We start from the raw sequence: 26017 nt of genomic DNA, 5'->3' as shown, positions 1-26017 counted from the left end.
GTTTGATTCAAAATTACTTCATTACTCCATCACTTCCTAATAGCTGTAGGCAACTAAAAAAGGTGCAGATGTTCCTGGTGGTTAATGAGAGCAGTGAGAAATTGCATTATGGGATAAATGTCAAATTTTAACATACACAGCAAGTTCAGTTCTGATCTCCACTTAATGACTCCTAGAAAGGTGGGAGGCGGGGAAGAAAAGGGAGAAACAGAGAAAGTGCGCACAATTGGATGTTAAATTCCAACAGCAATTGACTAGGCTATGAAAGCAGAATAGCCTGCCAACACTTAATACCACAATGCTTACTCTGGTGAAGAATTAGAAGGCTACTGCCAACAGCTTGTGCATTCAAAAAAGGGAAAAGAAAAGAAAATTGGGAGAATAAATAAAGCCTCAGTTTAGGCAGCAAAAATGTACATCTAATAAAACTCTGCTGATGGAGGAAATGTGTTTATCCACAGCACAATGGTATTTTGAACTAACCTTCCATTTCAGCACAAATGATTTTTTTTCTAGTCATTGAAAGAATACCAGTGTCCTACACAAATTCTTATGCAATAGATTTAGACTGAAAACCAGGTGGCACTTGCTTCCAACTACTCCCAACCACAAAATACAGGTAATTTAAACAAACAAAAAGATGGGGAAAAAATGGCTTTAAAAAAAGTGAGGCTAACAGTTCTGCTGGAACAAGACAAGTGATTCCTTTGAGACAGGTGTCAAAAGTGCCAAACCACTAAAATGCCATAAATTTTTCCTTTTGTGAGCCTTCAATGTGCTGAGATTGCAATCTCAAAACTATTTCACTTACCACCCACTTCTTGCTTTAATGAATTTTCCCTGTCCTCCTGAAAGTAGCTTCTGGCACCTTAAGCTGCTATTACTAATATATTTAACTGTAATAAGTTAGGTAAATGGTGTTTAGGAACACTGAATACACACTTGATGACAATATCATGCAGCCCACCTACTGGCACTGAATGATCAAGAATAACTTCTGGCTTCTGCAAGTCACAAAATACTCCAAAACATTTATGGTATTCTTGAATTAGGGGTGTAATGCAGCTCTGCTACTTTGAAGCTATGTTCAAAAGAAATATTTTACAGTTATGGAACACAATCTAAGGACTTAAAAAGTCAGGATACACAGGTTTAAAGTTACAGTTAGGAGAAAAAAAAGCAGGAAGTCAGGTGGAACTTTTTCCATGCACCCAAGTTTCCAGGAAGAGAAGCAGAATTGGTTCAAGAGACAATCAAGATACATTTCAGGAAAGAGGGGGAACTGAATGGAGATAGGTGGTGTTGATCAATCAAAAAGGTGATGGACATGCTGGATTTTATTCAATGCCACTAAATATATATATAAAAAACAGAATCTCATTTGCTCTTTTTAAGAAATGGCTTTTCAAAAAGGTGGAATTATAGGTCGTGAACGATCTGGGTTCTGCACTCGAAGCATCTTACACTAAAGGGTATACTTTCACTGTTCATCTTCTCCATCACATTTCTCCGGATTGATTAGCATCTCATCTGTACGCCTACTCTGCTAAACTGTCAATTTGCGAGCTCCTTCTTTGGTTGACCATGCACCCACCCCCCAATTTAGTATAATTAGCAAACTTTGATCTGTACCTGAAAACAATGACACGTTAACTAGTTCCTTTTCAATTGAATTTTACTGACCTTTAAATTTAAAACGTCTCCAGTGCGGGTTTGCGAATCTCGCTAGTGAAAAGAAATAAAAAGGGCCGGATCATTTATTGCATTGGCTTGTGGGCTAGGAGAATCAGGAGCGTTTCCACCAGGCCCAACAAGCTTACCTGCCACGATCGGTCAATGATGTCCAAGACCCCCATTCCCCAACGATGGCCGATGGCTCGCTCATCCCCCCCCCCCAACCCCTAAAGATCCCGTTCTCTCCCCAACTCACCCGCAACCCCCCCCCCCGCCCCAAAATACAAACCCCAAAGACTGTGATCTCTCCCGGCCCGACAGGCAGCCAGCCTGTCAATCTGGCTGGCTCCTGGGCACGCAGTAACATTTTTAGCCTTCAAGTTACGATCGCAGATTCCGACCCGCCAACTTTACTTCCGGGTTTTGCATCCAGTAAACTCCCTCCCCCCCCCACTCTTCCCAGCTCCAAGTTAAAATCCAGGCCAATGGCTGGGGAATGGAAACAGGCTACAGATAGTCTGTAGTTCGTCCCAGGTTCAAAGTGGTGGCCTCATCCCAAGTTCTACAAATACACATAGTTGTATGGGTGCCTGGGAAGGTAGCAAGCAATACAACTAGGAATGTGCGAGGTTCAATGCATGGTCTGTGCCGAGTTGGTTATTTCCACTGAGACATCCTCAACTTAGGGAGTGTGGGCTTGAGTGCGGTACTGAGGGAGTACTATACTGTCTGAAGTACAGTCGTTGGGACGAAACGTTACACCAAGGCTCCATCGTCCCGCTCTGGTAGACGCGAGTGCACATGCACACGCACTAGAACCTTACTATGCACAAATGCTGCATTTCCCTACGTTACATCAGTGACAATACTTCAAAACTACTGCATTGGCTGTAAAGTGCTTTGGGGCGTCATGAGGCGGTGAAAAGCACTATATCAATGCGTTCTCTCCATTTCTATACAGTTAGTATCTTATATAACTACTAGGCCCTCTGCATCACCACCTTTCAAGGCTGAAAAATCCAAGCTTTCCCAAGCCTTTCCTTATTTTACTCGAGAACAGCCTGTTACATCAAGGATTGAGCTCTTCCCTGCACTACATCTAGCCTTTGGATGTTTCCCTCGTGTCCGAGTGACTAAAATGGTGTACTATAGTCAGACTACACCTAGCCTAAAGTACTGTACAGTTTTAATAGGACACCCTGCAACTTATATTCCACTGAGTTAGTAACAATGCAGCATTTTATTTGCTTTATTAATTGCTGCTCTAGTGACAGTGCTCAGTGCAAAATCTAACATCCATAATATCTTAATTTCATCCTTAGTTAACTTGGAATGCACATGTACGCTGAGAAAAACATTCACAATGTGTAATTCACATTTACAAAATTTATCTAGCTCCTTGGCATGCTCCGACTCAAACGGTCATTGGTGAATTTGATCAATTTGTACGGAGTTAGTGAATGTAAGTTAGAAATAAGGGCAGTAGCAGCAATCCCCTGGGCGTCCCACTCCATACCCTATTATCACCCTTTAACAAATACGGTTGCTTCCTTTCCTTCAAATAAAATCTGTTTCTTATATATATCCAGTACAAGCACAGTACATAAATTGCTTTCAATCAAATCATCTAAAGCAGGGAAATCATTCAGCTCTATATAGAAGAGTGAATGGTTACCCTAGAGTCCAACTGTAAAGGAAATTGCAGCACTACAAGCAAAAATACAGACTGCAATTCTGGGATGTTCCATTTATTGTTCTTAGATTTGATCACTTAATTGATGTCTGGATTTTACTTTAAAATGAGCTATGTTTTTAAACAGGAAACATTGATATAGTTATTGCATTTTTTTTCCAAAATCACAAGTATAACGCTTCTTATTTTAGAGAAAAAAGTGCTAACTGCAACCATAGAAGCTATATTACCATGGATATTTTAGACAAGTAGATTAATCAGAATGTGGCTGGGAAGGTTTAGACGAGACAGGTACTTCTGGGTTCTGTTTCCATAGGTACCCGCAACTCTCCAATAGAAAGAATGAACGCACTAACATTTATGTAGCACTTTTCACAACCTCGGTGTCCCAAAACACTTAACATTTAAAAGTATTTCATTGGCTGTAATCACTTGTAATGTAGGAAACGCGCCAGCCAATTGGCACATAGCAAGGTCCCACAAACAGCAATGAAATAAGTGACCAGATCATCTGTGTTAGGTGTTGATTGAGGCCTGGGGGAACTCCTCTTTGAATAATGCCATGGGATCTTTTACGCCCATCTGAGGATAAGATGGGGCCTCGTTTTAACGTCTCATCCAAAAGACAGCACATCCCTCAGTACTGTACTGGAGTATCAGCCTGGATTATGCGCTCAAGCCTCTGGAGTGGGGCTTGAGCCCACGACCTTCTGACTCAGAGGCGTGTGTGATACCCACGGATGACACTTCACCCATGTATTATCGCAGCACGCTAGTCAACTATGGCAGCAATCAGTGCCCAGTCGGACGCTGTTGTCACCAAGCCGGTGCACGGGCAGGATCACGCATGCACACGCGACAGTAGGAACAGGCCATGTCGCCCCTTAACCAAAAGGTGGTAAAGGATATGGGGCTAACAAAAATCTATCAAACTCAGATTTAAAATTAACAATTGAGCTAGCATCAACTGCCATTTGTGGAAGAGACTTCCAAACTTCTACATGCAAAGGGTGGTAGAAGTGTTTCCTAACTTCACTCCTGAAAGTCCTGGCTCTAATTTTTAGGCTATGTCCTACACTCCCCAACCAGCAGAAATAGTTTCTCTCTCTACCCTCAGTTCCTCTTAATATCTGAAAACTCCGATCAAATCACCCCTTAATCTTCTAAATGCCAGGGAATACAACCCCAGTTTGTGTAATCGCTCCTTGGATTTAACCCTTGGAGTCCAAGTATCATTCTAGTAAATCCACATTGCACTCCCTCCAAGACCCATATATCCTTCCTATGGTGTGGTGCCCAGAACGGAACTCAGTATGCCAGATGTGGTCTAATCAGGGCTTTGTATAGCTATAGCATAACTTCTACCCCTCTAGATATAAAGGCCAGCATTCCATTAGTCTTTGATTATTTTCTGTACCTGTCCATGACATTTTAATGATCTATGTACATGGACCCAAAAGTCTCTTTGGACTGCCATTGTTTTGAGCTGGTCACCATTTAGAAAGTACTCTGATCTATCATTTTTAGGTTCAAAGTGGATGACCTCACTCTTGCCAATATTGAAATCCATTTGCCACAGTTTTGCCCACTTAATCCATTAATAGCTTTGCAATTTTATGCTTCATCCAAGTAGTTAATAAATAGTGAATAGTTGAGGCCCCAACATAGATCCAGTGGGTCACCACTAGTCATATCCTGCCGATTTGAGTATCTGCCTATTATCCCTACTCTCTGGTTGATCAGCAGGAGACACTTTCCTAACCAGGTCAATAATTTGCCCTCAATTCCACGAGCTTCACTTTAGCCAACAGTCTCTTGAGAGACTTTAAATCGAATGCTTTCTGGAAGTGCATACAGGAACAGGATTAGGCCATTCAGCCCATCGTGCCTGCTCTGCCATTTGATAAGATCATGGCTGATCTGTGATCTAACTCCAGATACTTGCCTTTGGCCCATATCCCTTAATACCTTTGGTTGCCAAAAAGCTATCTATCTCAGATTTAAATTTAGCAATGGAGCTATAAACAACATCTATAGACATTCCCCTGTCCACTACTTTAGTCACCTCTTCAAAATATGCCATCAGGTTTGTCAGTCATGACGTACTCTTTACAGATCCATGCTGGTTCTCTCTGGTCATCTGAAAATTTTCAAGGTGTTCAGTCACTATCCTTAATTATAGACTCTAGTAATCAATGAACTATTAGGAGGATCCCAACTAATAGCATTAAGAGGAACAAGAGCAGACATAATAGTGTGCAGGTCTCTGACAGCTCATCAAGGACAGCATCCTTTTATGTTTCATAATCTATGATTATTTGAAATACATGTGACCTGAATGTATTTGGACTTTCCAGCACTGTAATATATACAGAAGAAGCAATACATCTTAAATTTGCAGAATGTATTCTAGTTTCCAGTGACAATGTGGCCAGAAATTACTCCAGGACCCCACCTCTATTTTCAAAAAGATATAGAAAACCCAATGAGAGGTTTAGATATTTTACTAATAAACTGCTATATAAGCACAGACCATTTACACACCATGTTCCCAATACACATGCCCTCAAACACTCCAAATAAGTGGCAGAGGAAATTATTTGATAACATTTTAGCTAGATATTTACTGGAAGATGTCAGTTTTTGCAGAGGTCCCCCCCTACAGAAAAATTTGAAGGACATCCACCATGGTGAAGGGCTCAAAAACCAAGAAACATGAGTTAAAGTTAGAAGTGGAATTATAAAAACAAAAGTAATAAACACATGGAATAAGCAGCAAGGAAAAATCATGAACAGATGGTATCTACGGGCTCCAGACAGGTTTCTGATAATGAGAAAAGTTATTATTGTCTTTTGTTCATGTCAAAACACAATACATTGGAATCTTTCAACAGAAGTTCTGCAGATGTGCCTAGTACTTCTAAATCCAGCTATATTAGACACCAGAGATGAAAATTAAAATATTTCCTACAATTGGAAAGATTACAGTGCGTTAAAAACATTTTGCAACAGTACCTTAGACTGTATGCTTAATTTGAACAGAAATGATCAAGAAGGCCAACGGAATATTGGCTTTTATTGCTCGGGGGATAGAATATAAAAACAGGGAGGTATTGCTGCAGTTATATAAAGGTATTAGTGAGACCACACCTGGAATACTGCATACAGTTTTGGTCTCCATACTTAAGAAAAGACATACTTGCTCTCGAGGCAGTACAAAGAAGGTTCACTCAGTTAAACCCGGGGATGAGGGGGTGGACATATGAGGAGAGGTTGAGTAGATTGGGACTCTACTCATTGGAGTTCAGAAGAATGAGAGGCGATCTTATTGAAACATATAAGATTGTGAAGGGGCTTGATCGGGTGGACGTGGTAAGGATGTTCCCAAGGATGGGTGAAACTAGAACTAGGGGGCATAATCTTAGAATAAGGGGCTGCTCTTTCAAAACTGAGATGAGGAGAAACTTCTTCACTCAGAGGGTGGTAGGTCTGTGGAATTTGCTGCCCCAGGAAGCTGTGGAAGCTACATCATTGAATAAATTTAAAACAGAAATAGACAGTTTCCTAGAAGTAAAAGGAATTAGGGGTTACGGGGAGCGGGCAGGAAATTGGACATGAATTTAGATTTGAGGTTAGGACCAGATCAGCCATGATCTTATTGAATGGCGGAGCAGGCTCGAGGGGCCGATTGGCCTACTCCTGCTCCTATTTCTTATGTTCTTATGTTTGTAGGGTTTGTTTTTGGAATGTCAAAACAGACTTTTGTTAAGTGCAAATTTTGTCCCCAAGCTACATGTGTTGGGAGTGCATCATAGTTTCACTTCGCTGTTTAAATGAATTATGCCTAGAGGTGCAATAGTGATGTTTAGTACTAGGGATTGCTCAATAATTGTGATTGGATATCGTGACTTAAAGAACATGCTAATCTTCAGCAAGATAGAAGCAGTTTTAATTTTAAGGTTTAAAAAAAAAGCCCCAAACTCTATAAAAGCTCCTTGAGGAAATGAGAGAAAGCTAAAGTCATCATTCGTGCCAGAGGCAGGTTGGTTTTGCAAATGTAGACCCTTTGTCAGAACAAAGTTCTGGCAGGGGGGTTGGCTGCACCAAGCAGATGCTAACCTGTCTTTCCCATTTATAGGTGAGACAAGCCGGCATTTTCTGATTCTATCTTGCTGCTTTTTGTTCTCAACCAGTTTTCACCTCTTCCCAGCTTTTTAATCTTAAAACACTGATCTTTCTTCCATTCCATTCCGTTAAGGGCTCTTAGCTTCCAGTTTACAAATCAAAACAATAATCTGTCTTCTCTTCAGATGTTGGCTAATCAGATTTGTAAAAGGAAGTCAATAATGTATGTCTAGCGTGATTTCAAGCTAATTTCTTACCTTAACCTTATCTTTCCCCACCCCCTTTTCTGGGGCAATACAAGTTTCACTGGCAGCTCCAGCACTGTGTGTCACTACCGCGATCTACAGTTAAGATCACATTGAGGTCCAAATGACGTAACAATTGCAAAAAAAAAATCTAAAACCCACCCATTTCCAGTTTTCACAGGGGCAGGCAACCAACTAGTTCTCAGGAGGCAGGTCAGGCTTAAAAGCTCTTAAAAAGGATGCTGTGAGCCTCCATTTTCAAAGCTTTATTTATTTTAGCCCCTGGGGATTGACATTCCTGGGCCTTCTGCTTCACGCCACACGAGGAGGCGAGAAGGCCTGAAACTGCAGGTTAAGTGTCTTTATAGCACCGCTTGGGAGCCCCGAGAAGCAGGAGTGCTTCCTTCAGGCCCAACAAATCTACCTGATGCAACCTTCCCCCACCCCACAATCTCTGACCCTGCGATGACTGATTTCTCCCCCCCCCCCCAACTCCAAGTCTAACCTTTGTTAGATTTGGAGGGGGGGGGGAAATCACATCCTCTTCCTGGCTCTTCTCCCGTCCGATTGAGAGCCAGCCTGTCAGGAAACCGGCAAAAAAGAGAAAAACGTCCTGACGTCAAAATCGTAAGGACATCCAGGAAACCTGTACTTCCAGGTTTCCAGTCAGGAATTACACCCCCACCCCCCGCTAAAATCATGCTCAGTGATTCTGATCAGAATAGCTCCTCCGCATGTTCGCTTTTCTATGAAATAACGCAGCTATCAATTTGTACTTGGCTTCATCTGACCAAGTGTTTTCTTGGTCCAAGTTTAGAGAAATTAAAGTAGCACACGTCCAAAAGTCACAAATATCCACTTCTGGTCACAAGGACATGCACTATTGTTACACCATCATACAGGTAAATGTAGGGCAGGGTCAATAAACTCCCATAAAAGATATACAGACTGCTTACAAGATGACAGATGCCACTGAATCAGGGAGGTATCTACAGCAGAGTTGAATGTGGTACAGCTATTGTTCCAAATTCAAATTTACACCACAGGCAAATTCACTAGCAACGGCACACATTCAAGATTTGCAGACTTGTTCCAAAGTAGTGTTCACAACTTTATATTACTTTTTTTGAAGTATCAAAATATACTTGATTTCATAGAATTTAAAGATACACAGTTCAAGGCAAATCATAATTCCAAACTGGTACAATTCAAACCAACGCATTACAAATCATACACAATGCAATCTCAATATTACAACTCAAATACAGTAAATCTTATGATTCATAGTGTACAACACAAGGTGGGATGGCCTTTCCCTATAGAGCCTCTGCTTAGGTCGCACCTTGCTTTAGTGCATCCTGCAGCACGTACTCCTTGGAGTGTACAACTTTACATTACAGGCTGCAGACCTTGCAAGGCTGGGGGATATCCATACAGATCAGCAACAAACTTTTGCCTGGACAGGGAGAGAAACCACTGCAAGGTAATGCTTGGTGCCTCTAGAGCATTATAGCACTGAAATATTAAGAGTCTAGGGTAGTCTAGCTAGTATGTAGGGTACCATATTTGCACAATGCTGCAGTCTACAGTGGGCCATCACAGCAAATTCCCTCTATCTTATTTCAAACAAATTTATCAAAACCAGTGCACTGTACAATGAACATGAGATTAAATTCTAAAGGAACAATGTACTAACAAATGCAGGACTGTTCCACATACCTAAATATATCCCAAATCTGTACATTAGACTCTGGTTTGCAACCAATAAAGTTAGACTGAATAACAAAACACAATTGAAAACATTTTGGGTAATTTCTCGATCTTCCCCCCCACTCCCTCACAAGGAAGCAAGGTGAGGGGCCAAGGCCATTGTGCAGGACACTACCCTGGTTGAAAAGCATAAATAAAAAAAAAGTGAGGAAAGCCATAACGTAACACCAAGCTAGGGTTTAAAAAAAAAACAGAAGGCTGTAAGAGGAGAGAAAAACTGAGGCAGGTACAATAGTGAGGTTCAGGAAAATTAAATTAGCACCCTGCCATACAAGTCTGCATTTCAACAGTGAGGACATTGGGAAAAGGAAGAATGTGTTGGATGGCAAATTTGGGAGATTAGGAGAGAACAGGAAGGAAAGTTAAGAGGAGCACTGGTCACAGTATTAGCAAAACACAAGAAGCCTACAAGATGAGAAATATTAGAGGTTGGAGGCTAGCAAGGGATTTCCTATAAATGATGGGACTTTTCTCCGCCCCACAGTCTGTCCAATATATTCTCCATATATCAGAACAGTAATTCAAGTCTTGGGCAAACTTGCATTTAAGTATTAAAAGATGTTGACAGAAAATGTGTTTGGCATGAAAGAGAAATCGAAGCTTCTTAGAGACAGTTTTAACAATCAAGATGTGGAAGTGTCACCTGAAGTTGATTACAAGTAGGCAGAAAGAACAAGAATTTTAACAAATGAAGGATGATGAAAGTGGGAACCAAAAGCTAAGAGGTGATAGATGTTAGATTTGAGAGTTATGAAAAGAGGTGAAGAACAGAAAGCAGCATTTTTCCCATTCCTTGCCATGGATGCTTGAAATACTTTGCAATACACCCAAGTTCACAACACCCTTTCACTATCAGTACATGTAGCATCGTCTTAAGAAATACTGGAAAATCAGGATAGCAAAAGATGTTACAACTGGCCTCAGCAATTGGGATGGGGAGAGGAGAATTCAGCCAGCTTTATCACTCCTGATTGCTATTCAGTGACTTCTGCTGAAGTTTATGAGTGGACATCAAACATCAAGTCAGGAGGGGATCAGTTTTAGCTTTGAAGGCTCCACTCCCCACAATGAACAATACATTGATACTCACCTTCTGGCCTCAAACATGTAAATGACTATTTCAGCAATATAACCAAAGGCAACTATGGAACTGTGCCTCAGCCATCAGGAGATGGGAAAGTTAGTTTGGGGGGTGGGAGAGAAACACTGGGAAAGAACCACTAGGTTGAAGTATTGGTGACTGGAGTAGGTGGAGCAGTTTGAAGTGAACCAACAGTATAAACCAAGACATGTACCAGCTTACATTATTAACAATAATAAGCCTAGTGAGTAATGCCAGTACTCATTTTGAACAATAGCAGACCAGTTACCCTGCTGGCAACTCTCCAGTACTGATTGCCAGTAACTCAATGTTGTTAGTAGAGAGCAGACTGTTCCATTGGTTCTACTCAACAAGATTCAAACAGAAGCATAAAAAAGTACTCTGGTGATTCAGAAGACCCCCCCCCCCCACCGTGAACTTTTTATACTTCATTTTCAGACAGGCTGCATTTTTACTGCTCTTCATATGAAGCCAGAGAGTGATATAGGCTTCCCCTACAGATGTTCTCACACTTCCTGCCAAGGGACACATCAGAAGATTTCAAATCTGAATCAGTTTGAATCAATGCAAAAATCAATTAACTTTTCACTGGTAAATGTAACTGGTCCCATTAAAGTGATAGAGCCCGGAATAAAGGGTTAGCCAACAGACACTCTCAATCCAATGACTACTCAGCGATATGGAAGATCTGCTTACTGTGCATAGACCAGGGGTTAAGAACAATGCCTAGTCACCAATACTGTTTCTATATATTGCACTGCAAGATACAATTGTTAGGTAACTGCAAGAGAAAGGAACTTGTGTGTGCAATCAGATGTACAATGCAAACTCAACATCCAGTGTTGACAAAATTGATGAGAGTTTGGTTTGGGGGCACTGATAATTCTCTTGGCAACTAAGACACTACTGCCAATATACCAAGGCAAGAGACATTAATAAACCAACAAATCAAAAGGTCAGTCTTGCACTCAAATGCTGAAACTCTAGCAGTTTGTTTAATTTCATCACAATTATTTGCTGAATCATCAACATGTGGATGGCCTGTATTTAACCTTACTTCCCAAAAGTTTATTTTTTCTAACTAAAATGCAATGTTACATGGGATTTGCCAAGATAGAAAAAGTTTAGATTTGAAGGAGTAGAAATGCATCTTGGTCAGTACTGCATCAGCCGCCCAATATTCAGTGCCAATGACTTGATAGGAACAGGAGTAGGCCATTCAGCCCGGCGAACTCGTTCAGCCATTAAATTAGATCATGGCCGATCTGTACTGCAACTCCATTTACCTGTCTTTGACCCATATCCCTTGGATACCCTTACCTAACAAAAATCTTGTTCTGGAATCCCCCCCACCAGAGGAAATAGCTTCTCTGTATCAACCCCATCAAACCATTTTAAACAGCTCAATTAAAATCATCCCTCGACATTCTAAACTCAAGGGAATGAGCCAAGTTTATGCAACCTGCCCTAAAAACGTCACCCTTTAAGCCCTGGTATTCTGGTGAATCGGCACTGTACCCTCTCCAAGGTCAATATATTTTCCTGAGGTGCAGTGCCCAAAACTGAATCCACATAGGGTCTGTACAACTGAAGCACAACTTCCTTCACTTTGTATTTCTTTGAGATAAAGACCAACATCCCATTAGACTTTGATTACTTTTTGTACCTGCCCATTAGCCTTCAGTGATTTGTGTACCTGGAAACCCAAATCCCATTGCTCCGCCACAATTCCTATTCTCTCGCAATTAAGAACGAACCAGAGAGGAGAGGAGAAGAAACTGTTTTATGCAGTGAGTTATGATCTGGAATGCACTGCCTAAATAGCTGGTGGAAGCAGATTCAATAGTAACTTTCAAAAGCAAATTGGATATATACTTGAAAAGAACAAATATGGGGAAAGAGCAGGGGAGTGGGACTAATTGAATAACTCTTTCAAAGAGCCAGCACAGGCAGGATGGGCCGAATGGTCTCTGTGCTGCAAGATTCTATATTCTGATTTGCCTTTCTTTGTTCCAAAGTGAATTACTTCATTCTTTCCCATAGTAATCTCCATTACTGTGCCACAGTTTAGCTCACTGATTTAATGGTGGTAATTTTAACATCCCCCATCTGGAAACTGACAGGATCAGGAGCTGCACTTCTTACAGTTTTTACACCCCATCCAATTTTATTTATTTTTTTTTAAAAAAGGCAATGAGTATAATATTGGGCAGGGTGTAAAGATTGGCATTCCACCCGATCCCGTGGGTTTCCTACCTGGTGAGGAAGGTTAAAATCAGCCCCAAATCTATCTACGCCCCTTTGTAACTTCCTGGTCCCATCTACACAACAAACTTGGATATACAACTCTATTCATTCAGCCAAGATCTGAGGCCCCCGTGTAGGGGGTTCCTGCAGAACACTTGCCATATCCTGCCAATTGAGGCACAGTCCCTTTACCCCTACCTCCCAACCAATGTCACAATGTTACCTCTAATTCCATGTGTAACATCAAATGCTTTCTGAAAGTCCATAGCCAACATCCATAGACACTCCCCTACCCACTATGTTAAGTGACCTCTTCAAAAAATTCAACTAGATTAGTCAGACATAACCTATCTTTCACAAATCCATGCAGACTCTCCATGATCAGCTCATACTTGTCCAAGTACTCTTTCCTTCAAAGATTCCAGTAACTTCCCACAACTGACAGGTCTGTAGTTTCCTGTTTTTTCCCGCTCAACTAATGAGTGAGATTTGCAATTTTCCAATCAAAAAGGCACAATTCCCAAATCTAGAGCACTTTGGAAAATTATGATTAGCCCATGTGCCATTTTCCCACCTGTTTCTTTTAATACCTTAGAGTGGAAACCATCTTAGGTCCCATTATTTTCACCATTACCATTTTCTCACATACTAAATCTAGTAAGTTCTTTCCCATGACTTTTAGGTTCCCTTGTACCACTGGTATTTTGTCCTCTTCCTCTACGGTGCAAACAGATACAAAGTATTCATTTAACAAGTCTGCCATTTCAAATGAACATAGAAAAAAATGACAGTCTGAAGACCTACTGGTAAATCCAGCTGGTTTCATACAGTTGTGATGCCTTATCACTATACATACACTACCCACTCACCTGGAAACCATGCAATGCCCTGGGAGAGGGGAAAAAAGATAAAACCCAAGAAAAAAACTCAATTTCTCTTTGACCCCCTTAGGCAATCCAAACTAGTCCAGGCCCTGATTAATGTTTCAAGATAATAAGGTGATCTTGAATAAGGTGATCTCCGTCCCAATCAAAACAGGTCCAGCACTCGTTTGAAGTAATTCAGCGAATCAGCCTTCACTGCACAATCTGGCAACGTGTTCCGTTAGGTCCACTATTCTCATGAAAAAGAGCCTAATATCTAACCTAGTTCTACCCTTACATAACTCAAGTGAGACCCCTGGTCATCTCTAACTTATTCAGTTGAGACAATTGGTCTACACAAACCCTTAATCCCCTTATAAACCTCAATCAAATCATTCCTATGTCTATGCTTCTCTGTAAACAATTTTACAACACCAAGTTATAGTCCAGCAATTTTATTTTAAATTCACAAGCTTTCGGAGGCTACCTCCTTCCTCAGGTGAACGATGTGGACCTGAGGAAGGAGGTAGCCTCCGAAAGCTTGTGAATTTAAAATAAAATTGCTGGACTATAACTTGATGTTGTAAAATTGTTTACAATTGTCAACCCCAGTCCATCACCGGCATCGCCGCATTATGCTTCTCTGAAGTATATAGAGATCCAGTTCTTCGAGCCTATCTGGGTAACCAAGAAACTCTAAACTGGGAATTAATCTTGTGCCTCTCCTCTGCATCCTTTCCAAAGCTTCAATTATCACTTACCACGTGAGGAGGCCAAAACTGAACAGTATTCTAACGGAGATCTAACCAAGATCTTGTACAAGGACAAAATGGTATGCTTTGTTTTATAGTTAATTGTCCTGAAAATTCACTAGCATCCTATTTGCTCTAGCTATGTCTTCGTGGCATTGGTCATGAACCTTTAGCGATCTAGGCACAGAACGTCCAGATCTTTCTTTCACCACTGACTTTAGTTCTTTTTCCTAAAGGGAGTCTGTATGTGCAGCATTTGACCTGCCCACATGCATAATATTGCACTTTTATAAGTTAAACATCATTTGCCAGTCACAGCCCCAATCCCCCAGCACGTCTAGATCTGCTTATAATAGTTAATCAACTCCTGTCCTGACACCCGCACATTATCTTGTTATCGTCTGCAAACTTAGATCATTCCCCCAACACCGACAACTAGATCATTAATGAAAATAGTAATGGTCCCAACATCAATCCCTGCAGGACACCACTGGTGACTGGTCCTCCAAACAGATCCAAATCCATCAACAACCACTTTCTGCCTACGAGCTTTCAGACAGTTTTCAATCCTGTAAATGACTACTAATTCCAGAAGATTCAATATTTTAGAGAAGCCTCTTATGCAGTACCGTATCAAAATCTCTAAGTCCAGGGAGACAATGTTTACCTGGTTTCCCTCATCAACTATCCTGATGACTTCAAAAAAAATCAAATTGTCAAGACAGGACCTTCTTTTTCAGAACCTATGTTACGTGTCCCTGATATGGCCTTCTCTGTCCAAGTAGTTATATAGTGCATTCCTAATGATTCCCTCAAGCATCCTCCTTATCATCAACGTCAACCCAGTGGGCCTATTGTTACCAGATCTGCCATACCCCCTTTTTAATTGGAACTACGTTAGCTTCCTTACAGTCTAAGGGAACAATCTCAGACTCAGGCGAGCTATTAAAGATACAGGCAAGAGGCTCGCATAGCACCTATCCCATCTCCTTGAGGACAGTGGGGTGGATATCATCTGCACCAACAGCCCTATCTATTTTGATGTTCGTAATTCTTTCTAAAACAATTTTAATTGTTAAAAACACCATTTCATTGGTACAATTTTAAAGGGGGTGCAGGAACAGAGAGACCGGCAGTGTACATACACAAATCTTTGAAGGTGGCATGACAAGTTGAGAAGGCTGTTTAAAAAAAAAAGCATACAAGATCCTTGGCTTTATAAACAGAGGCATAGAGTATAAAAGCAAGGAAGTTATGCTAAACTTTTATAAAACATTGGTTAGGCCTCAGCTGGCATATTGTGTTCAATTCTTGGCACCACACTTTAGGAAGGATGTCAAGGCCTTAGAGAGGATGCAGAGATTTACTAGAATGGTACTAGGGATGCAGGACTAGTTACATGGGGAAACTAGAGAAGCTGGAGTTGTTCTCCTTAGAGCAGAGAAGGTTAAGTGGAGATATAATAGGTTTCAAATTCATAAAAAAGGGATTTGATAGAATAAATAAGGAGAAACTGTTTCCAGCAGTAGGAGGGTCAGTAACCATAGATTTAAGGCAATTGGCAAAAGAATCAGAGGCTAGATGACGAGAATTTTTTTTTTAAAAAAAGAGAATATGATTTGGAATGCACTGCCTGAAAGGGCAGTGGAAGGAGATTCAATAACAACTTTCAAAGAAGGAATTGGATAAATACCCAAAGGGAATAATTTTCAGGGCTATGTGGAAACAGCAGGGGAGTGGGACTAACTGGATAGCTCTTTCAAAGAGCCAACACAGGCACAATAGGCTGAATGGCCTCCTTCTGTGCTGTATCATTCCATGATTCTGTGTTGAGCATGATCTTCAAGAGTGAAGACTGATGCAAAGTGCTCATTTAGTACTTCTGCCATAACTCAAGATTCTTTTTTGAACCTGTAATTGAGCATCTTTCAATGGCCCAACACAGTCTTTGACAGTCCTCTGCCGTTTCTCATAGCTGAAAAAGCTTTTCCCATTACTACCAGTTATCCATGATGCTCTTTTCCATTAACATTTTAGCTGATCTAATAGCAGCCTTAGTTGTTCTTTTTTAAAAACTGTTCCTGTTAAGTGAATTTGTTTTGGGGTGCATTATTTGCTTTTAATTTATAAAAATAATTTTTGTTTACATCTTATTTATCTTTTCCTTATTATCAATTATAGTATCATCTGCTTCCGTCATTAATGGGCCCAAATTCCCCAACTCAATATATTTACAAAATCTTTTACAGTTAGCTTTGATAGCCCTTGCATTTTTCAAGGGTGGTTCCAAGAACTCCAGGGAACCTTGGATGTCAGGGGATATACGAGAATGGATTAGGAAAAAAGGGGCTTTTGGCAGATACAAAAGGCTAAAGACGGAGGAAGCCCTAGAGGAGTACAAAAAGTGCAGGGGGATACTTAAAAAAGAAATTAGGAGATCAAGGAGGGGCCATGAAATAACACTGGCGAGCAAAATAAAGGAAAATCCTAAGATGTTTTATAAGTATATTAAGGGTAAGAGGATGACTAGGGAAAAAATAGGGCCCATTAGGGACAAAAATGGCAATCGGTGTGTGGAGCCGGCAGATGTAGGAGGGGTTCTAAATGAATTTTTTGCATCTGTTTTCACTATGGAGAAGGACGATGTAGACATAGAAATATGGCAGGGGGACTGTGATATACTCGAACATATTAACATCGAGCGGGAGGAGGTATTGGCGGTTTTAGCAGGCCTAAAAATGGATAAATCCCCAGGCCCGGACGAAATGTATCCCAGGCTACTGTGTGAGGCAAAGGAGGAGATTGCGGGGGCTCTGACACATATATTCAGAACCTCTCTGGCCACAGGGGATGTGCCAGAGGGCTGGAGAACCGCTAATGTAGTACCATTATTCAAGAAGGGGAGTAGGGAAAAAACGGGGAACTACAGGCCAGTGAGCCTAACATCAGTGGTAGGAAAATTATTGGAAAAAATTCTGAAGGACAAAATTAGTCTCCACTTGGAGAAGCAAGGATTAATCAGGAATAGTCAACATGGCTTTGTCAAGGGAAGATCATGTCTGACTAATTTGATTGAATTTTTTTGAGGGGGTGACTAGGCGTGTGGATGAGGGTAACGCAGTGGATGTGGCATACATGGATTTCAGTAAGGCCTTCGATAAAGTCCCCCACAGGAGACTGGTCAAGAAGGTACGAGCCCATGGAGTCCAGGGTGCCTTGGCACTTTGGATACAAAACTGGCTTAGTGGCAGAAGGCAGAGGGTGATGGTCGAAGGTTGTTTTTGTGACTGGAAGCCTGTGGCCAGTGGGGTACCACAGGGATCTGTGCTGGGGCCCTTGCTGTTTGTGGTCTACATTAATGACTTGGATATGAATGTAAAAGGTATGATCAGTAAGTTCGCTGATGATACAAAAATTGGTAGGGTGGTAAATAGCGAGGAGGATAGCCTCAGTCTGCAGGACGATATAGATGGGTTGGTCAGATGGGCGGAACAGTGGCAAATGGAATTTAACCCGGAAAAGTGCAAGGTGATGCACTTTGGAGGGACTAACAAGGCAAGGGAATACGCAATGAATGGGAGGACCCTAGGCAAGACAGAGGGTCAGAGGGATCTTGGTGTGCAAGTTCACAGATCCCTGAAGGCGGCGGAACAGGTAGATAAGGTGGTAAAGAAGGCATATGGGATACTTGCCTTTATTAGCCGAGGCATAGAATATAAGAGCAAGGAGGTTATGATGGAGCTGTATAAAACACTGGTTAGGCCACAGCTGGAGTACTGTGTGCAGTTCTGGTCGCCACACTACAGGAAGGATGTGATCGCTTTGCAGAGGGTGCAGAGGAGATTCACCAGGATGTTACCAGGGCTGGAGCGCTTCAGCTATGAAGAGAGACTGGGAAGATTGGGTTTGTTTTCCTTGGAGCAGAGGAGGCTGAGGGGGGGACATGATTGAGATGTACAAAATTATGCGGGGCACAGATAGGATGGATACTAAGGAGCTTTTTCTCTTCGTTGAGGGTTCTATAACAAGGACATAGATTCAAGGTAAAAGGCGGAAGGTTTAGAGGGGATTTGAGAAAGAACTTTTTCACCCAGAGGGTGGTTGGAGTCTGGAACTCACTGCCTGAAAGGGTTGTGGAGGCAGGAACCCTCAACATTCAAGAAGCATTTGGACGAGCACTTGAAATGCCATAGCATACAAGGCTACGGACCAAATGCTGGAATATGCTTGATGGCCGGCGCGGACACGATGGGCCGAAGGGCCTCTATCCGTGCCGTATGACTCTATGACCCCCCCCCCTTTGTATCCTGTTGTTGCTTTTTATAGCTCTCAGTTTGCTGGATTTCAACTTTTCTTTGCACTTGAGGAAGCCTTTTAGCTAGACACTGTCTTTTACCTCATTTGTTGACAATGGCTGCAGAAGTCAAGGTTTTGCCTTTTAGGGGTACGTACTGGTAAAAACAAATTATTTGAACACGTCCCACTATTTGTCTGTAGGTTTACACATTGACAGCTCAGCCTAGTTTACTGTGGTCAAGTTATTTCTCATCCCTTTGAACTCTGTCACACTAAATTTAAAACCTTGGTTCGTGACTCTTGCTTCTCCCTCTCAAACCCAATATGATATTTAGCGCACTATTCACAAGATGTTCCCTTGCAGTCAGATTGTCAACTAATTCTCATTGCTAAATCTAGTTTTTTTTTTTAAATTGTTCGTTCATGGGATGTGAGCATCGCTGGCAAGGCCAGCATTTATTGCCCATCCCTAATTGCCCTTGAGAAGATGGTGGTGAGCCGCCTTCTTAAACCGCTGCAGTCCATGTGGTGAAGGCTCTCCCACAGTGCTGTTGGGAAAGGAGTTCCAGGATTTTGACCCAGCGACGATGAAGGAACGGCGATATATTTCCAAGTCAGGATGGTGTGTGACTTGGAGGGGAATGTGCAGGTGGTGTTGTTCCCATGTGCCTGCTGCCCTCATCCTTCTAGGTGGTAGAGGTTTCGGGTTTGGGAGGTGCTGTTAAAGAAGCCTTGGCGAGTTGCTGCAGTGCATCCTGTGGATGGTACACACTGCAGTCACAGTACGCTGGTAGTGAATGTTTAGGGTGCCAATCAAGCAGGCTGCTTTGTCCTGGATGGTGTTGAACTTCTTGTGTTGTTGGAGCTGCACTCGTCCAGGCAAGTGGAGAGTATTCCATCACACTCCTGACTTGTGCCTAGTATGGCCTTACCCCTTGTAAGTTCTAAAACATTCTGTTCCAGAAAACAATCTACTACTCAAGCCATTCTACTTCTCCTAGTCAATGAAAATTTAAATCTCCCATTATAACCAATGTTTCTGCTACGTGCTTCCCTGATCTCTGTATTTATGCGTCCCCCCCCAACGGTCAGGTCTGTAGACAACGCCCACCAGAGTCTTGCATCCTTTACTGTTCCTTAGTTCTACCCATACTGTTTCCACTGCCTGAAGTCCTTTCGTTCCACTGATGTAGGTGTCTTTTATCAATGTTGAAACTGAATAATCGGGCAGGGTGTATATTTTGCAATACCAGCCAAGATGAATTTCACCCTTAAGTTTTCCTCAAAAGCACAAATATTCCTGGTTTAATATAAGTTGTAAACTTAATTAGAATTTGAAACCTCACTTGGCAATTCCATGTTTTTAAAAATGAACATAACCACTAATTCACAAGTGTAAATACCAATGGAGTATTCAGCCTTCTGCAACTTTTTTTTTGCATTTCATTTCCAAAGATTTTCCACTTTTACAGGAATACACCAGACTTTCCTGCCCCAATAATTTTTTTTTAAAAAGTGGCAGTGAAGTCAAGTGATGGGTTTATGAAGATGCAGTCCAAGTTTCTGGGGATTCTGAAGCACTTTCTGCTTGATACACAATACAGCACAATGTTACTGAGGGAGTGCTGCACTGTTGGAGGTGCCTTCTTTCAGGTAAGATGTTCCCTCAGGTAAATGTGAAAGATCCCATGACACTATTCAAAGAGCTGGGGAGTTCTGGACAATATTTATCACTTAAAACCAGATTATCTGGTCATTATCGCTGCTATTTCAGAGAGCTTGCTATACAAAAATTGGCTGCCGCATTTCCAACATTACAACACTTCAAAAGTAATTCAATGGCCGCAACAAACTTTGGGGCATCCTGAAGGTATGAAAGACATACATACATACATATACGCACGTCTTTCTTTCAATTTCAAATCTTTGTCCTTCAATATTTCCCCCCCCAAAAAAAAAACTATTTGACGATTAAGAACTACAAGTGCGGTAATAGTTTTAAAAACAAATCTCCTCCTTTAATCTCCAATACAAAACAGCACACTCACCACACAAAGTACCTTGTTGCCGCCTTCCTTTCAACCCAGGTGATCTGCTTACCTTTGAAAATATTAATAAAACCTCCCAGACGGAGGCTGGAAGTGCACTGATTGTCCCCTTAGCGCGCCCGCGCCCCCCGGCAACCACCAATCGGAGAGAGATTAGCACCGGGCAATGGGCGAGGCTGCGTTTGATTGACAGTTCGATCTCTCCCCGCTCCGATTTTAATTTTGCCCAACAATCGACGACGGTTAAAAACGGTTGGAGGTGGTTGGTTGACGTTGAGTCAAATGGATTCGCAACTGGGATTTGATTGACGTTTGACTTGACCAATCACAGTTCTTATTTTTTAAAAAAACACTTCAAAAATCAAAACAAGATCACGCACACTTCCGCGGACCACACCTTTAAATATATTTTAAAGTTTGGTCAATAAAATGGAACGATATCCCGTCCCTATTTTTATAAAAAAACTCCCCAATTGAAGCCGGGCTCGGCCTGGGCTTTCGTGCATAGTTGCGCTGCCTGCTGAGGGAACGATTGGCGGGTGGAGTTGTGTTTACCCACAAACGCGAAGATCTGGTAATGTTATAATGTTGTTCAGCGGACATGGTTGCTATAACGGGGGAAGACTATGCCCCCTCCCCACACCAAAAAAACACACCATTGATTTGTACTGGGAAGGAGAAGGTGGGGGCAACAGGTTAGATTTAGATGATGGGAATCTCGATCAACGAACAGCAAGCGAGGTGCGGATCATGCAGCCTTCGATCTATCGGTGCGTGCCCCACGACGACTCGATGCTCTCCCTGCGGCTACTTCCAAAAATGGGAACTGAACCGGCGCCCGGTTTGAGTGCTGGTGGTGTGAGAGAGAAAGAAAATGAGAGAGAGAGAACCCTTCACTTCCCCAGGCTCACAGTTGTAATGGAATTTGTGTGCCGCATTTTTCACAACTGTGACCAGACCCCGCTGAGGGAAGAGAAGGAGGCTCACCCGCCCCCCAGATATCTTCAGCCGAATCTTCTGGAGAAGTAAAAAAATTATCAGCATCCCGCTTTTTTTTAAAAAAAGGACTGTAAAGACCTACTCTCTCCCTCTTGTCCAAATAGCATTCTTAGGCAATAGCTGGCTGTGGGAGTGCAGGAAGCAAGAGGGGAAGAAACCATACAAAAAAAAGAACATCCAGAACCCACTCTGCAACCCTCCCAAATTTAAAATTCGCCACAAAAATAAATTACACAATGTTCTCATTTCAGTTTTCCGTCATCTTTTAATCTGAAGTGTTTTCATTGTAATTACTATGCTTATGATATCAACAGTGCACAATACAGACCCGCGAGATAAGATGGCTATCCAACTGATGACGCCAACTACACCTCAACAAGTCAACGCACTCCCTGTTGTGGGTGGTGGTTGGAAGTGCATTGCAAGCAATCCAACGGGGAAGGGAGGAGGGCTTCAAATAACATCTGAAGCTGTAAGAGCTAAACTCCAGTGGATTAGAACTCTAGCCAAATCATAAGGATGAATCACCATGTAGTGTACTCCCAGCCATCTAGCATTTCTTTTTGGAAAAAAATACCAGTTGCTCCCAAACTGTTGTTTGGCTATACAAGACTGGTTCTTTAAAATGTTATTTACATCTAAAATTACGCGGGGGATCAGTGATTCACAGGAAATAAACTGAGTGGCACCTGTAATGTAACCGGCGTGCCCTAGGAACTCTCAGAGGTATATTTTGTTTATACAACAGACGTAAATAAGTAGCAAATGTTTTGTAGGTTTGGGACTTTTTTTAAAATACAAGTAATGTATCACCTTTTTTGGGGCGCACTCACTGCTGGAGCAACAAGTGGTCAGGTCCACGTCGTATTTTTAAAAAATAATTTCACATTTACAGGTATTGTTGCAGAATGTGCTACTAGGAAGGGGGTCAATGACCAGAAATCGAGAATAAAACATTTTCATATTGTACAAAACGGGAAAGATGGACGATGGGATAACAGGATATTTAAATGTAGTACAGTAAATATAGTTTTATCCATCAAGAACGCCGTGAAGAGGACTCATTTAAAAAAAGACGAAGATGTAAATTGATGAGGCTTTGCACGTGGTTGCAACTGCAAGATACAGCAGCAGGTAATAGCTTTTTGGGGCAGAATAGTTATTTATATTTTATTCCGAATCTCATTTACAGTTTCTAAATATTACGATCCTGGCCCCTTAAAATCTCATGAGAACAAGTATCTCATCGACTGCACTTGAAAGTTACACAATTCAATACACTTTAGTGATTTTTTTTGTTACAACAAAATAACCAGTGTTTTTTGAATCTATTTCAAAACCATTATCCAAAAAAAGTCAAAAGTAACACGTTGACAGAAACAATATTTTCGTCAAAACAAAAAGATTTTGTTTAAAACTTACCTCGAACTAAAGAAAGATCTCGCACTTAGCTAAGCTTGTTGGGCAATCACAGCCCGTTTGTTTATAAAATCTTTATCTTTTAAAGTTCAGTAGTTTCTTTCCGTATATTTTTCTCTGCTGCCTGTTACTGTTTTGATATGAGCGGATGTAGGAGGTTTTATAAAGCCTCCAGTTACAGCCCTGCCCACTTTGTCATCTTACAGACACGTGTTTTTCATTAGAAAGAAAAACACTTCAAATTTAAAGCTGTTACTTTGCAATAAATGGAATCAATTTATTTACAAAGTAAACGTTTTGCAAAAGAAAATTTAAAAAGGACAAGAAGGAACAAATGTACGAAAAATGCATTCTTAAACTTTTATTTTTTTTCTAGGACTAGTTGCAATGGCGTATGTGCTGCCGAGCACATCACGCACTAGGGCAATTAACGCTGTCAGGAGGCAAAATGCAAAACAAATTTGCGTTGTCCCAGCTTAGAGAGAATTACTTTCTTAGATTACAACAGTCCCGTGATTACGTGCACAAACACCATACCCATTAAACCACGCAGACAGGATGATGCAATTTGGAACGGATAAGGAATAAATCCTAGGACGATTATTCAACGAAGCTATCATGTGTTTATCTCTCATACAAGAAAACATTTAGCACAAAACGAGGGAGGCAGATGCTTTGCAAATATGGAGTTCTTGCATTGAAGTGTTCCAACAATCTCGAAAAACGTAGTTTCGGATGTGTGTAGCTGTAGAGCAAGGATATTTCTATCCATCTTCCCTTTCAGATTTAAAAAGGCTTTGTTACCACTTAAAAGTACTTTGCCATTCGGTCCAACTGCTCTATGCTGGTGTTTATACGCCACACAAGCCTCTTCCTATCTGTTTCCCTCTATTCCCTTCTCCCTGTTGTAGGCATCAAGCCTCCCCTTAAATGAATCAATGCTATCTGCTTCAACCACTCCACATTCTCGGCACTCTTTGTAAAGAAGTTCCTCCTAAATTCTTTCTTTAATCTGTTAGTGGTTATCTTATATTTATGCCCCCTTGTTCTGGACTCACCCACAAGTGGAAACAGTTTCTCCACATCCACTCTATATCAAACCTCTTCATAGTTTTCAAGAATTCTATCAGGTTTCCTCCTAGTTTCTTTTCCAGATAAAAGCACCCCAGCCTATTTAAACGTTTCAGATAGTTGCTTAGTGAACCATTTAGACTGGTGTTTGCATACACGCATAACAGAAGCGACGTCTTGTCTTTGATACAATGACATCATTCAAGTCACTTAACTTGTATCTGGGGAAAAATAATTTTTTAAGATCCTTAAAATAATGGCATAACAGCCAGAATGAAAAATTCTCACTGCCACCGACATTACGGCCAATTTTCTTGTCCGTTATGCCTGGGAAATAGTCTGTTCCCAGGCACAAAGGAGAGGAAAAGGGGATGGAGACTGGAGACCCATGATACCACCTTTACGTTGGAGTGCCTGCACCCATAACAGCTGCAGGCAAAGCACAGCCGCAAAATTGAGACAAAAGAGTTGTACCTAGCCTTCCATCTTATTTTGCTGGAAGGGTGCCCAATTATAGGGCTGCCAGAAGGAGCTGGCAATAAAGCAAGGAGGGTCCTTTTTGATTTCAGCCTCCCTATGGACCTTAAGATGTGGAAGCCTTTTGGCTGCTGTTCAAGAGTAGCAGCCAGAAAGCCTTGAAGGCAGCAGCCATTCTCACTACTGCAGGCTGTTTTCCTACCCAGATTTCTAGATGCAAAGCCCTGCCAGGGCGGGCCTGTGCTAGGGAGCACACTTCAGGTGTACTTTGCCTGTATGGTGAATGGGGGACAGGAAAATCAACCCATTGTGTTTGATAAAGCATAAACCTTGCTGCAACCAAAATAGCAGGTCCAAAACAAAGTTTTAAGAGCAGGCTCTGGTTCTTGTTCAGACCCATCCTCCATAACATCTAGAAACCGAAAATATAATAAAAAACAGTCAGCACGGATTTCAAAAGGGACAGTCATGCTTGACCAACCTTATTGAATTCTTTGAAGAAGTAACAGAAAGAGTAGATTGGAGTAATGCAGTAGATGTAATATACTGGGATTTACAAAAAGCCTTCAATAAGGTACTGCATAGTAAATTCATGACTAAGGTCAGAGCGTGTGGAATCAGGGGACAAGTAGCAAGCTGGTTACAAAACAGAGGGTTGAAGTTGGTTACTCAGACTGGCGGAAGGTGGGACGTGGTGTTCCACAGAGATCGGTGCTAGGACCACCGTCGTTCATCATTTACATAAATGATTTGGACTCGGGAATCAGAAGTACAATATCAAAATTTGCGGATGACACCAAATTGTGGAGTATAATTAATACTGAAGAAGTCTGCGACAAAATACAAGAAGATGTCAATAAACTTGCGGAATGGGCATGTAATTGGCAAATTAATTTCAATATAGATAAGTATGAGGTGGTGCATTTTGGTAGGAGGAATAAGGAGGCCATATACTGTTTGGGAAATAAGAGTCTAAATGGGACAGAGGAGCAAAGGGATCTAGGGGTATAGATTCACTAATCATTAAAAGTAGCAAAGCAGGTTAACAAGGCCATAAAAAATGCAAACAAAGCACTGGGGTTCATTTCTAGAGGAATAGAATTGAAAAGCAGAGAGAATATGTTAAACTTATATAGGACCTTGGTTAGACCACACTTAAAGCACAGTTCTGATCTCTATATTACAAAAAGGATATAGAGGCACTTAAGAAGGTGCAAAAAAAATTACAAGGATGGT

At 41.5% G+C, this 26017-nt stretch overlaps 1 protein-coding gene across 4 annotated transcripts in view; it reads right to left on the bottom strand.

Moving 5' to 3' along the window:
* The window catches only part of LOC137311437 (protein NDRG1-like), a 73916-nt gene extending 49563 nt beyond the window's left edge, over positions 1-24353 (bottom strand). For 2 of the 4 annotated variants that reach the window (XM_067978650.1, XM_067978659.1), the window contains exon 1: positions 23237-23374. The gene's annotated coding sequence lies outside the window, so the exon portion shown is untranslated. Of the gene's footprint in view, positions 1-20867; positions 21048-23236; positions 23375-24291 lie in introns of those variants that run through there. The other 2 variants (XM_067978651.1, XM_067978654.1) reach the window with 2 other exon arrangements.
* Positions 24354-26017: the final 1664 nt, after the last annotated feature.

This window comes from Heptranchias perlo, chromosome 3 (genome assembly GCF_035084215.1).
Source record: "Heptranchias perlo isolate sHepPer1 chromosome 3, sHepPer1.hap1, whole genome shotgun sequence".
NCBI lineage: Eukaryota > Metazoa > Chordata > Chondrichthyes > Hexanchiformes > Hexanchidae > Heptranchias > Heptranchias perlo.
The sequence above is the reverse complement of the archived record's forward strand: the minus strand, read 5'-3'. Positions and strand labels throughout refer to the sequence as shown.